We start from the raw sequence: 14,963 nt of genomic DNA on the forward strand, positions 1-14,963 counted from the left end.
TACCCTAAACAAGAAAACAAATGGAAAAAATTGTGTGGCTAGGTATTTGTCGGTTATATAAATTGTTTGTAATATATAATGTGCTTATTGTATTGTTCAACGGCGGATCAACCGTACATCCCTCCTAAATGACCTACGGTAGAATGCGCGCCCCAATCTAGTAAAATTTTTGAAAAAAAATTCTCTATAAAATATGCATACTGAATAGGTTAATCTCAAAATAAATTTTTAAAAAATCTATATCCTACTATATCGATTTGGGGGTGCGGGTATATTACGGTTGATTCTCAAAGGCTATCCGGAGAAAAAACTTCGGCTATCCAAGACCGAATTTATTTTTCAACTATATCGGAACGGAATTATTTATCGGCTATCCGGCAACGAATTTCTTTTTCGGGAACGAATTTATTTTTGGGCTTATTGGGCATTCGCCTCCGTGACCCGCCACAGTCGGGAGGGGGTAGTTTTGGGTAGAACTTTTGTGGGGACAAATGAAAAAATAAACACCGACCGGTTTTTTCCTATCCATTCCGACCCTCCAACTAGCCTGAAATCCCTTGATTGCATTGAAGCAGATTATATAATTTCAAGTGAGAGGTTTTGAGAAAAATCATTGCATTAACAAAAAAATTGATTGACCTAAACAAAACTAGTTGAAAATTTTGACTCAAGTTTTTGCTGGTTTATGGAAAAAGATGTCAACTTGAATCTATCTTGAAACTTTTGGCCAATTAGAATCGAGTGCTTAAAACGCAGAGCTATAATTTTATCCATGAACTTAACTTTAAGATCTTAACTTAGTCTTTTTAAGGGCAGAGGGTATTAATTTGATCTAAGAACGGATCTAAGAACTAAGATTCAGACAAGAGAAATTGCGAAGTGAAATAACCTATTGCTTGTTCATCTGATTATGCCTGATCAAAACTACTTCAATATGAAAAATCAATTTTTCAAACAAAAACCCGATAACGCTTTTTTGAAGAACTTAATTAGCACATTAGATCTTCAAAATAAAACTGAAAAAGGTGAAACAAAACTGAAGAAAATTCTAAATACGAAACCTACTCATCAAAGAATTAAGCCGTTAGAGCTTCATTAACGAATATAAGATGCCCCGCCCAATCATTCGATAATGTTTGTTGAGGAATAAGATATCGTTTAATCAATTTTTTCCAGATCCACCGATTCTTGGTCAAATTTGATGGCGGAAGGTTAGTAATTATCAACTTAAAAGCAAATTGGGGCTATGATATGAGGAAGTATTTAAAATCTTGAGTCGAGTGCGTAACAAATCAATGGATCTTTAACAGTGGGGAGGAGCAGCATGCCGAAGAAAAACTAGTTCCGTTTTTTTTCGATGTCCTCAATTTCTATTTTGCGCGTTCCTGTTGCTCAACGAAGAACCTGTAATACCAAATTTTTCTAAGCCTTAGACAAAAAAATAATTTATTTTTGTGCTGAGCATTTTCCAATAATTAGGAAAAAAACGTTATCTAGCGGACGTTTCTAGTAAAAAAACAACAGTTATTTGTCTGCTGATCTCTCAGAATTGTGATTAAGAAATTTCGAAACAATAATGCACGAACATGATTATTCCATCGATTTTGTTCAAATTGTCTATCAATTATTTGTTTGTCAGAACACTGAGCCGAGCAATCAGATTATTTTGGTTCAGGGATACTCAATGAATCAGAAGAGAGCTTCTTCACTATAAATTCACTACCAATATAAATGGTTCTACAATTTGATGACAAAAACTCTCATTAATTTTAACAGTTGTGATGAGTAAAGTTGCTGAACTAAAACGTCACACTTTTTCCATCTAAACCAAATGGTCTGACAGTTTTAATTATTGGTTCTTTTGACCACAGAATTTTACTGAAATAGCAGCGCAAGTGCTTTCGGTCTTGATACAATTAAGCTTTTTTAATAGTTAATAGTTTTTCGTTGATATTTGCAAAATGAGACAGACCATTTTCGATAATGAAAAGGGGAGCTTGAAAATTGATATTTGCTTAATAAATATTAAATAGTTTTCACCAGAGCCCAAAAATTTCAGCCTACATGTTTATTCATAATGTTTTTGCTTTTTTGCTTTTTAAATTTTTTTTTTTCAGAAAAAAAGTATTTTTTTTTGGCAGCTGTGTATTTTTCGACTCAGTTTTTCAGAATCGTCCGCTGCTGATCTAGACTACTGATTTACTAATAGATAACTTGTGATTTCAGCATCAGAGAAAGGATGAGGAATTTCTTAGCTTAAGTTTTCATGGGTTGTTTATGGCGCATTTGCAATATAAAGATTTTTTTTAGTTTTAATTGATTCTGAGCTTGAACGCTTTCAAAAGTCTTCAAAAATGGACAACACTATAAATTGGTATAGTTTGATTTCTACTTCCGACTTTCGAAGAAAGACTAACGGTGTTGACTTACTCGTGTTTTTTTTTAGACCAACTTTGACTTTCAAATAAGTTTTGACGATATAATTAAATCCAAATATATTCAGTTCATAATGATTATTGAGCTGGTAAGTCCTAACTCTACCAAAATAATCTTAAATGGTATCTTAAAATAATCTTAAAATAATCTTAAATGGTGAATGGTATCTTAAAATAATCTTAAAATCTTAAAATAATCTTATATTCAGGGGCGGATTTAGGGGGGGGCGGACGTTCCCTCTTCTCTCACTCTCAGGGATTCAACCTGGTTTTCCGGCCAATTTCCATAACTTCTTTTTAGAATAACTCCAGCTACATTTATTTTACCGTCAAGCTTCGAGGGTTTAAAAACGTTCAGGCAATTTTGAAAACAAGGGCATATTAACTGCCTAATTATTTTCATTACGAAATTCAGCATAGGGTAAAAAACCCTCGATTGTAATTGATTATTCCGCAAGCCCCATGTAGCGTGAAAACATCCCCAATACAGTCTGAGAATGCATAGACGGACCAGGGAAAAACGTCTGCAATGCGTACACAAAAAATCCTAAGATTTCCTTACATCTGTCACACTTGATGAAGCGAAACTTTCAAAATTCAAAAAAAAAAAGAGCAGCCAATTGCTATGCAAGTAGCATAGATGTTCCGAGCACTCTAATTCATTTAAAATCTTAAAATAAATTTTTAATTTGCAGCACTGCTGGTTGTAAAACGAATTAAGCGGAGATCGATTTAATTTTTACAAAAACTTTATGCAGAAATCAAAAAAATTGAGGGTTTGAAATGTAACAAATAATTCCAGTAAAATTATAGAGTAAATGAAAAATTAAATGAAAGCAAATGAATGAAAGTAAATGAAAATTATTTAAAAAAATATTAACACATCGGTATTTTAAAATATAGGGACTAAGATTACATCTCCTTGTAGTATTTTGAAAATATGGACATTAAAGTGTAAACATGCAGTCGCCCCCAAAAAAAACTTATAAACTTAAATAAAATTAAATTAAACAAGGACAGCCGGTTACTGTGCATTTAGCACAGAATGTTCCGACCATAGTCATAAAAAAAAAATTATTACAAATTGTTGTCGTTTTTTTCTGCATGTTGTGATACAAAAATCTAAACAAAAAAAAAGATCTGATGCATATTTGAGATTCATAGTAAAATAGGTAAAATGGAAAACAGTTTTTGCAGAAAAATAACTAAAGAAAAAAACTTAAGATTTTTTTTTCGAATTTTCAAAATTTTGATTCCCAAAATTGCCCTAAAAACATCAGAAACTACCTTTACATGAATGAAATTAAGTTTTCTCGGCTAATATTAAGCTTAAATAAGCTATTGTAAGCATATACGGTCACCTTATTAGCTCAAATTAAGACGAAAAATTAAAAATTTCAAACCGGTTTTTCACGACACTGGGAATTTTTTTGAAATTTTTGGAATGCTTTGAATCACGACTGAAAAAGCTTAAGTATAATATATCATTCAACCCAGTTCGATGATTAATTGTGGTACCTGATTTAACTAGAAAACAAAAAGAAAAAACTAAAACACACCCAAATACAAAGTTCCCTCCATTTTCAATGGTCAGAACAACTACCTGCACGCCTGATAAAAATATCAAGAAGTAAATCATGTTAAAGTCAAAAACTTATTTCTATCGTGTCTTTTTTGGAAAATATAGACAAAAACGTGTTAAGAGACTCTCGAATTTAAAAAAAAAACTAAAAATCAAACGAGTGTTTTTGTTTGCAATTATTAAACCATCAATAAGGATAAAATGCTGAAAGACTTTGAAATTATAAAAAAAATTGCAGTTCGACTTGTTGTTTGTCGTCAATTAGCCCAGACAAATCTTTATTAGACAATGATGACAATTGAAAGACGAAAAAAAACGTTTCCTAAGGTTTTCAGGAAATTTGAATATTTTTCACCAGATGTTTACATATTAAAAACTATTTGTAAATGATCTCAGCTATTTCAGCTTTTTTTATTTTCAACTCAAAAATAAAATTTCTAAGAAAAAAAATTATCGTTTTCTGAAACTTACCTTTTTTTTAAAAAAAAACTATAGCTTCAAAAATGACACAGAGGCAAAGCTGCAATTTGTAGCACTTGTGATTTGAAAATGAATGCCTATGATTAAAAGTAAATGAAAAAACAAGTAAATAAAACTTTTTTTATTCACAAATTTTAAAAAATTATGTACAAATTTCAAAAATGCCAAAAAGATTGTGGAACAAAGCCCTTTGTTTTATTATAAAATTTAAGGGAGATTTTATGGCAAAGTTCAAAAGCTAATGTGTGTTAAACAAAAAATGTAGAAAATATTATAATTCAGTCAAAGAAATTGAAAAGAAAAAATTTCAAAAAACTATTTTTGAATTTTTAGTGAAATCAATCACCTGAAACGTCAAAAAGATTCGAGCTACACCAACGCCATTCACTTTTTTTTCATAACCAAAAGATCGGAATACCAAAAAAATCTATCCGTTGCTGTCTAAAATTTAAGATAGAAAAAAGAAAAAAGTTGAAACAATAATTTCTAAAAGCGCACGCAAAAATTTCAAATAAGTGCTGCAAACAGGACCTGCAGAAAATCTGGACAATTGGCTTTTGAAAATCACCCATTTATATCAAACTTATGAAATTTGAAGCTGATAGTTATCTGTAAAAGATCTGTATCACCACAAAAAATTTATGGGAAAGAGTCTAGTTCCCGATTAAAAGACAATTGCTGTCGAAAGTATAATAAAAATAGCCAGAAACGCTGTATTGCTCCAAATTGTGCCAAAAGCTTTCAGTTTTGCGTAATCTGGAACAGCTGGTGGAATACATGAACAAATAAAGAAAATATGTGTTTAGTGGGCTTAAGCTGTCGTCGAATTCGCAACTGTTAGTGGAATCCGCAAAATGTCAGCGCAATCCGCAAATAGTAAGCGGGTTCTGCAAAATGTAAGCGGAACCCGCAAATTGTAAGCGGAATCCGCATAAATTTGCTGAACCTAATTACATTTGCAAAATCCGCCGCGTACGTTGCTCCGGCAGAACTACCTATATTCGCTCGTTGGTTCTTGCATGTTATCAAGCCTACAAAGTTTTATCAGATTTTTAATTGAAAATAGTTGCTAAGTTCTGTGACTTGTGAAAAAAATATATAAATTTTGTCAAACCTCGTTAACTATATAATATTGATCACTCATATTTTGAGGTCAGAATCGCAATACTTTGGGACTATCTTGACAGCGCCAACCATGTGGTTGAAAATTGAAATTATGTTGCTATATGATTTTTAGATTTAGATAGATAGATAAGCACGAAAAAAAAAATGTAGTAATCATGTCGATATACGATGTAACATAAGCATGCAAACAAAAGCGATACGGAAAAACTAGAATGTGTAGAAATCTGGTATAGCTTAAAAGTGCAAAAACGCTTAATAATGAAGGATGAGAAAAACAAACTTAAACACCTACAGAAAAATTTTACTCGCAGTCAATTTAAGTTCAAGCAACCAATCACCGGTGGGAAAAGCTTGAAAAAATGAACTAAAACATGTTATTGAACTAAAACATATTTTTTCAATTTTTTTTCACATTTCAGCTGAAATGACGGTGGTATCCCTCATAAGCGAAGGAGCGAATAGGCGAATAAAATCAACGAATCAGATTTCAGTATTCCAAAATTTGGAATTAAGCTTGAAACTCTCAAAGAAAGTACACAATTTCAAGGACTTGATATTAATATTGACCGAATATAAAAGCGATAGAAATATGCAAAATTTTCAAATTGTCATTGACCGCCGGCGAAATGGAAATTTTTTTATTTTTTGAAAGGTTTCGTTATAAAAAAGCTAAATATTGCGTCTTGTAATTCCTTTCAATTGAAGAGCAACTAATTTTTTTAATAATTGATTTTTTGTCTTCGGTCCTTGGCTCATGAGTCGCTTGCCCATGAGAATAGCCCCCAAAAGAGCTGTAACATGAAAAATAACTTGAACTTAGTTTGTCTAAAATAAAGGCCAAGTGAAAATTTTTTTTCTGGACATAAACTTGACAAAAACATTTCTGAGCAAGAAACTTGGCAAAATTTTTTCAAGGACCATTAAGAGTCGTAAGCAAAAATGCCTAATTCTGTTTTTTTTCTCGTCACCGCCAAAAAACGAAACTTTTTTTGAAACCGCTTAGCGTCGATCGAAACTCGAGTGAAAGAGCCTCCATGTCATAAATCACTCGAATCATATCTGATTATTAATATCTGCTTTCTTTGGTGTATTTGATGAAAGCAAAAATGTTACACCGATTCCCTTCGATACGGACAAAACTTTTTGGAAATGCTTAGCAAGGATCGAACCTTGACTGAAAGAGCTTCATATAATATACCACTTAACCCCATCTTATAAACTTGTTTGTGGTATCTGATTTTGTGTGGCAAAACAGTAGAAAAAAAATATAATCGAAATTAAGGGTTCTTCCCACTTAAGAGTCTGAAATAAATCGGCACTACAACTGGTACCAAATTGGCCTTTTATCCAAACGAAATTATGATAAAACCCATTCTAGCATTCACCGCTTTTTTCGACTTTTTAAAAATAAATCAGAATCGGCCGTATTCACTCACATATACAGGTGCGTTATTTTATGAAAGGCGTGAAAATCGTATTCTGATCGTTTAACAGGGACCGTTTTTAGTACCGCTAGATGGTAAATACGGCCACATCATCACCATTAATTGTTTTTTTTTAATCTTATTGTTCCAATAAAAGAACTCACCTCATATATAATTAACCTTTTGTTCGATTTAAACAATGGCAAACTGAAGTGTTACCATTTCCTGATGATTACAAAAATTAAGCGTTGTTTTCTGGTTTTCACGATGTCTTGATAAAAAAATATATTTAATGACATTTTTCAACCATTTTAACTTAACGATAAAAACTGTTTTTTTTAAATTGTATCTTATAGGCTTTCGTAATTCAATAAGAGCATGAAATACCGAAACAAAAATGGTTGCAAAACACTAATTGCAATGTTAGATTATTGACAACTGTTACAAATTTTAACAGTTTTCATTTTGACAGGTTTTCAAATTTACCAGGCGATGGAAAATTAACAAGCTCAGATATTCACATAGACTACAGAAAAACTAAACAAAAATTCACTTAAATTGCTGTACAAGAAAATTGTTTACAAAAAATGAAAATGGACTGAAAAAATGAGTCGGCTCATTAGCAAGTAGAACAGAAAGATCTGAAAGCATTCACTTTTGCTGAATGTAGTTTTGAAAAATTTAATGCGAAATTTTTCCAAAAAACTATGATAACAGGCAGATAGGCGAAAAAAAATCGCCGAAAAAATTGAGGAGCAGAAAATTTAGAACATGAAACAGTTTATACAAACATTGATACATCTTTGATGTTTGAAATTTTTCGAATACTCCACAAGCTCTATTTGAGAACCCTGGATCAAAGAATAATAATTGAGAATCATAATTTTTTTGTAATTGAGGATTTTTAAAACAAAATGATGTATGAAATGGTGTCTGCAGTGGCGTGCCGAGGGCTGCTCTTCCCCCTCAATTCTGGTTGCTAGTTATCAAAAAGCTAGTTTTCAAGTTAAAACTAATTTGAAAAAGCTATTTTTCAAATTAAAAAAAAACAAGCTAATGGAATAGGAAATAAGCATCGGAAAAAAATTTATCAAACGGTAACAAAGCCGAAAAACACCTTGGCAGAAACCTTTTAGGCCAAAAAAAATCAACAAGACTTAAGTTAATAAGTCCCCCTCGCCCTCAAAACAAAAGCACGCACACACAAATTTTTTTCGCTCGTCCAAAGACGAAATATGGCCATTAAACCGATATAATGTAGGCCAAAACCTATCAAGACGAAAGAAAAACAAAAAAGCCGAAAAAAATTGTTTTCATGAAAAACTTCATGAAATTCAAAAAGGATTTTTAGTATTTAGTGCGAATCAGACGTCAGCTTAAAATGACTCAAAATTAGGTCAGTAAGCCGATATAAAAATAGGCCGATTTAAGAGCGAAAGAAAAAAAAGAAAAAATAAAAAGTCAATATTAGTAAAATAACAAACATAAGAGGTAAATCAGAACAGTAAAAGCAACTTCATTGTTAAACTTAAAAAAAAGACAATTCTGCAATATGACAGCCGACAAATTTTAAGTCAAATTGAATATTTCAGGTTTGAAAAAAAACAGGTCCTGTCAATTTCAAACCCAGGACCTTTGCCGTCCCAGGCGTGTTCGTTGCCTCCACACTAACTATGTCGGATACACATATAAATTAGAATTAATTCAAAATTGAACCTAAACTTACTATTTCATAATTTCACCATTCTGTGTCTAAAGTTACTTACGGGAAAAAGTCTAGTACCCGATTGCAATACCAAATAAAAGACCAAAGTCAAGTCTATTGTCAATCCTGCGCACAAATCTTTTGTCAAATCTTTTGGCAATTGAAAACTATCTGACAAATATGGATTGGGATTGACTAAAATTACGGATTGGTGGCAATATTTAGGTCCTTGAGCACTTCATGTTTGACTTGAAATTACATTACGTTCGACTAGTGTTATCTTTGCCTTACACTGATGAACAAAATTAAATGCAAACGGATTCTTTTTCAAAAAAATTAAATAAGTCTTGCATTGAATTTCAATTGTTAAAGCGGGTGGGATCACCAGAAAAATGTCAGCAAGCTTAAATTTAAGTTGGCATTGCATCGAAATTGTCAACCACAGATATTGGACTGACGATTTTAGTTCGTCAACGATTTTGGAATTGATCAAATTTTTCGATGTTTTCTATCTAGTCCCAGGCATACTCAGGAGGCGACAAATCCGGTAAAGCCGAAGGCCAGGGAAGATCTTTTTTAAATTTCATGGCTTAAACGGGAAGTATGGGGAGATGCACTATCTGAAAGAAAAATTCGAATTTTGGGGTAATGTCGCTTAAATGATAATACTTTGGACCTCAAAATTTTAATTATACAGCTTTTGCTATTCATATTTCCTTCAATGAAGACTATGTTGTTTCGAAATGTTTCAGTGATATGAGCCCAGATTATATTTTTGATGATAAATTTCGCGCTGTTTGGATGGTATTTGTTTTTTTTGAGAACTTCATTATCGAGAAGTGTATTTTCGTAATATCTTGGTAACACTTTTTTGCCTTGTGTTTCAAGAACCTTTACTTTCAAAGATTGTCAAAAATGGGTCTTCAGAAAAATCTCGAAAAAGGTCGTTTTTTTCTGGCCTTTGGTTTTTTCGTGACGGCCTAGTCGGTCGGCGGTAATGCCAGTTAGAACAGTTTTTTTGACAACTTTTTGAATTGTTCGTTTTTGGCATCAAAATTCAAAAACTCAACGGTTGCCCCAGCTTTCATCGCTCCGATCATTTGCTTTCTCATAGCAAAGCTTTGGCAAACCATTATCAAGTTAAATTTTTTACGAAATTGATCAAACAGATCAAAACAAATAAAACATGCAACGCATAACCAGATTTTTGTTTCCGCTTTTAAACTTGTTGAGAAATTAAGCTTGCGCTGACTTTTGTCCAAAAGTGTATTCAAGTTTATTTTCGTGCGTATTTTAAAATGTCATTGTTATGATCAATGTAATTGAGGTTAAAACCTGCGAGGTCTTGCGTTTTGCCTACCACCGAATCCCGTTGGTATCTTTCTTTTTCCAAGCCAAATTCAAATGGACCACCTTTAATAAGATATTAATAAAACAATTGAATTAAAAATATCTACCTCTATCGCCGAAAAATTGCAACCCTTGATATTTGGGAACTTTATGCCAGAAAATTTGATTGGATGAATTCAAAAAAGCTTCGAATGATTTACAAAAATTTCTTTTTAAATTTAAATAATTTGTTAACAGATTTCTTGTTGAAATTTATAAAACCAACCAGAAAGCAATTGGCTGTCCAAATAGTTTATATAATACTTTATTACGCATGCGATTAGCGAGCGTTATCAAATCAGAATAAAAACTTTTTTTTCGGGTTAACAACTAGTTTAACAAAATCATTTGAATCACTTGACATGCTCTCTAGCAGCTGACATAATCAATTTAGGAAAATTCAAATTTAAGTACTGATTGGGTACTTGCTGGTACCGCGTAATTTCAGGGGGGTAGAATTTTTTTACATAAGAAAATTTTTTCGGCTCAACTGGCGTCTGATCAAAGACTGTCAGCCTTGTTTTCGGTTCGCAATTTTTGTTCAATTGCTAATTTGAATTTAAATGTCTTGCTTGGCATATTTTCCCGGAATTTTTGTTGATAAAAATAGGTTTTATGAAATGGTATGGGTTTTCTAGTTTAGATTCTGTGGAATATTTTAATACATTTTGAAAAACGTTCAATTTTTTTAGCTCGAAAAACCTTCTACAAGTTTTCAAAAAAGGGGTAGCTATATCAATACCGCCTACATTCTTGTGTGCCTGCATACATACTCCCTTTGTCTCTTTTTGCTCTCTCTATTATCTACAGCCTTCGAAAAGGTCTATCGGGGGAACATTTGACCGATGTTTGATTTTTTTTAGTTTCCTCACTAACTAACCTACCCAATCTCAAATTTTGAGTTCACCAAAAAGATTGGTTTTCAAAAACTCCCCTCTATAAGCGGTTATGTCCAATTCTTTCAACACATAAAGTTCTGGCTCTCGGAATAGTCAAATTTTTAGTTTTTTTAACCGTCTTTTGAACCTTTTGTAAAATTTCTCAAGTAGCTAATCTCCGAAACCGAAAGTTCTGGGTCCAATGGAGATAACGGGTAGTAGGATGATCCCTGGTGTAGCGGCCATTCACGAAAATTTTAATCAAAAAGTTATCGCCCTCGAATTTTTTTTTTGATCTTTCGACTAGTTTTTGAACTTGTTGAATATTCTCGATAACTACCTTTCCATATCTGAGATGGTGGGTTCAATTCAAAAAACGGGTTGTGGGAAGCTGATTTGTTTATGCGACCACGCCCAATTATTTTTGTCACCAATTTAAGGCCCTCAGAAAAGTCAAACTTTTGATTTTTTGAATATATTTTTTTTAATTTTTAGATTTTCTCGAGAGCTACACTCCCAAATCTAAGATTTTGGGTTCAATCGAAAATAAAGGTAGCTTGACACCCTTCTGCACAAAAAGCCACGCTCGATTTTCCTTCAGAAAGCTATGATTTTCGGAAAGGTCAATTTTTTGATTTGTTGGCCCTTTTATGGATTTTGCTCGCTAACTATCGTTCCAAATCCGATATCATAGGTTTAATAGAAAAAACAGCTTGTTAAAAGTCTGCCACTACTTTAGAATAAATTTTCGGAAAAATCTTATTTTGTGATTTTTTGAGCGTTATTTTTCTAAATTTTAAGAACTTCACCAAAAAGCACCCCTCATATCTGAGTGTTTCGTTTCAATCCAAAAAACAGGTTGTCGAAAACTCTTTTGCATACAAGACTACAATCCTTAGCACACGCCTTAGCATACAATCAAAGTAACAGGATGAGTGAATCTTTTCTGCATCAGCGGCTAGCATAAGCGGTTAGCATAAGCTATGTTTCTGATTTGTTGATCGTTTTTTGGACTTTTCTCTAAAACTATTCTGCCAAATCTGATATCATAGGTTTATTTGACCCAACGGGTTGTTGAAAGCCTACTTTTATATATTGCTACGTTCAGTTTTTTAGAAAAAAAAATTATGATCTTCAAACAAGTGAAAGTTATGAAAATGGACCGTTTTTTAGAATTTTTTTTTTTACTCTACTCGAAAATTAATGTCCCAATTCTCAGGTTGAGCATTCAATCATGAAACCTGATTTTAAGAATCTTCTGTATTTTACGAGCTACGACCTGCTTTTAGCAGAAAAAAGTTACCGATTTTGAGTTTTGACCGTTTTTTAAAAACTTTTTGAATTTTCTTAAAAACTACCTTATCAATTTTGAGATAAAATTTTCAATCGCAAAAAAGAGAAATCCAAGCTGAATTAGGTAGCAGATGAGCCTGATGATCATTTTTATGATTTTTTTTGCCGTTTCATTGGTTCATTGGCTTCACCTCAACTTCAATGACAGCACATGTACCTAAATTCAATTTGGCATACACTAGATTACCTTTGAACTTGGCGCTTAATTTCTTGGATAAACGAGTGTATCGAATAGAAAGTCAAATTCTGTAGCGATTGAGGCTTGATAGGAAAATTAAGCTAACAAAATAAAAATAATAAGAAGGGCAGTTAAAAAATTGAAATATTGAAGCGTTATTCAATTTTTAATGGTGAAAAGGGCGCAATTTTCCAAATAGGTTAGAAGATTTGGAGTAATTTTCTTTTCTCTTTCATTCGTTGAAAGTTATTTTGACAAGAGGTTCAAATATTTTGAAGAAAAATAGATCATAATGTAAACTATGTATTAAAACAACGTTCGGACACTGAACAAACTTCAAAACAGTAAAGTACACGTGTTTTCGAGTTAATGTTATGGTGCAAAACGTAAGGTTGAGTTTTATCGGTTTTCCTCAATCACGCGTGAACGAAGTATATTTTATGATAGGAGTAGGCCAAAACACTTGGACAAAATGCGAGAAATTGAAATCAAAATATAAACTAAGCAACTGGGAGAAACACCTAACTTATACCATATTGGGCGCACCTGTTAGTGTGCGTCAGTATCAAAGATTCTTACCTTCCAGATCATGGCTTTCGAAAACTGAAAAGATTTGAAGTTTATGTTTGGACTAATCTTTTAGATTCAAGTTCTTACTAGCCACTAGACCAAAGGTTAAATCTTTTTGAGCTTTGATTGCTTGTATCAAACCGGTTTCAGGATCCACTTTAAGTTATGTAAAAACAGATCAGTTAAGTTTAACAGACAAGGCCTAATCTTTAGAATGTCTTACATTGAGCAGTTAAAAGGTAACTTATAAATTTAACTATGTCTTTTGTGGTAATAAAATCCTCTCAGATCTGACAACACCGCAACAACATTGCTCAATTATAATTAAAGCTGACTGCGTTTTTAGGAGGATCACAAGTTTCACGGTTGTCTCGTTTTTGTTAAAACGTGTAATTATTTTTTCTGGATTCTGCAAAAAAAGCATCAAATAACTTGCGAGAAATAATCTAAAATGGTAGCAGTTTTAATCTCTAATGTTTAACCTGGAAGAGACGACTTCAAGAAATCTTTTATCCTTTAGAGTGCTTTTTCCTTTAAAGGTTTGCTTTGACCGAAATTCAAACCAAAACTCGAAGCTTCATTGATCAATTGTCAGGCTTGATCCCAAAATCATAGCAAAAAGTATGTGACGCAGTTGAAACAAAAATCGATTTTCTCTTATGTCGGATTTTCAGACCAAAAATTGTTTCTCTATTGATTTTTTTCAAGTCATATTCAGCTTCAGGCTGTTTAATTCAGACTACGCTGTGCACAGTGCCCTAAAGCAAATACCCACTCCATATTGAGGGCTTGTGATAAATTAATCAATATGATGTTGTCGACCTCCTGCCATTATTTGAATTATGGATTTGAAAGCGTTCGAGAAGCACGCGCAATAGCCCAGGGGGAAACTGTCATCACAAAGACACACGAACACAGCTTCGATTCCTTTGAGGAATCACATAGCAAAAGGTGTGAAGACAAAAATAGCAAAAAGATATAAATCATGTATTGCACGGCTCATCAATTAGCAAAACAAATGAGGTTATTTGTGTGAACAAATGAAATCACCCTTGCAGTGTGAACAAATGTTTGAAAAAATGAAGTGATTATTCGAATCAAATCTTTTCGATCGGTCATCAATTGGTATAATTGTTACGCGTTAAGATTGGAATCACGGTCATTCATGGGGCTATTTGAAGTAGCTTTAACATCATTACGTTTCCAGGAACAAATAATTTCAAGGAAATGGTCACGTAATCAGAAGGTTTAGAGCAATTGAATGAAAAATATCTCGGGCTCTTGGGAAAATTAAGGGTCTTTTCTGTTAAACGGCCCAAAAAGTGTTTCTTTTTTGCCATTTTAAAAGTTTGTTCATGATGCTTGAAAATCATTGCTTGAAATTAAACCACAGAGGCGAAGCTGTGCTTCGCAACATTTGCGATACAAAACAAGAAAGCCGCTAAGTCGGAAAAAAGTCGAAAAAAATTCGAAAGTGTGAAAAAAATAGATCTATCAAAATAGTTCAGGCTTGTTTTGAATTAAAAACATGCCAAAACAATAGAATGTGAAATTAGCATCGCAAGAAAACTTACCAAGCGGTAACAAAGCCGAAAATATTTTAGCAGAAACCCTTTAAGCCGAAAAAAGTAAACAAAAATATGGCTTATAAAAAGTTATTAAGTCCCCTCGCCCTCAAAACATACACAATCACAATACTTTATTTGCTCGTCAACTGAAATAAAATGATGCCACTGTGCCAAAATAAAATAGGCCAAAAACTATTCAGCCAAAAACGAAAAGTCGAAAAAAAAATTCAAAAAAATTTAAGTCTAATGAAGACTTATCAAGTCTACCTCACCCTC

At 32.7% G+C, this 14,963-nt stretch overlaps 1 protein-coding gene across 2 annotated transcripts in view; it reads right to left on the reverse strand.

Annotated features, from left to right (window-relative positions):
* LOC134839194 (uncharacterized) overlaps positions 1-13,199 on the reverse strand; it is a 58,780-nt gene extending 45,581 nt beyond the window's left edge. The window contains exon 1 of one of the 2 annotated variants that reach the window (XM_063854666.1): positions 13,129-13,199. The gene's annotated coding sequence lies outside the window, so the exon portion shown is untranslated. Of the gene's footprint in view, positions 1-12,558; positions 12,956-13,128 lie in introns of those variants that run through there. The other variant, XM_063854667.1, reaches the window with a different exon arrangement.
* Positions 13,200-14,963: the final 1,764 nt, after the last annotated feature.

Source organism: Symsagittifera roscoffensis, chromosome 2 (genome assembly GCF_963678635.1).
Source record: "Symsagittifera roscoffensis chromosome 2, txSymRosc1.1, whole genome shotgun sequence".
NCBI classification, from domain to species: domain Eukaryota; kingdom Metazoa; phylum Xenacoelomorpha; order Acoela; family Convolutidae; genus Symsagittifera; species Symsagittifera roscoffensis.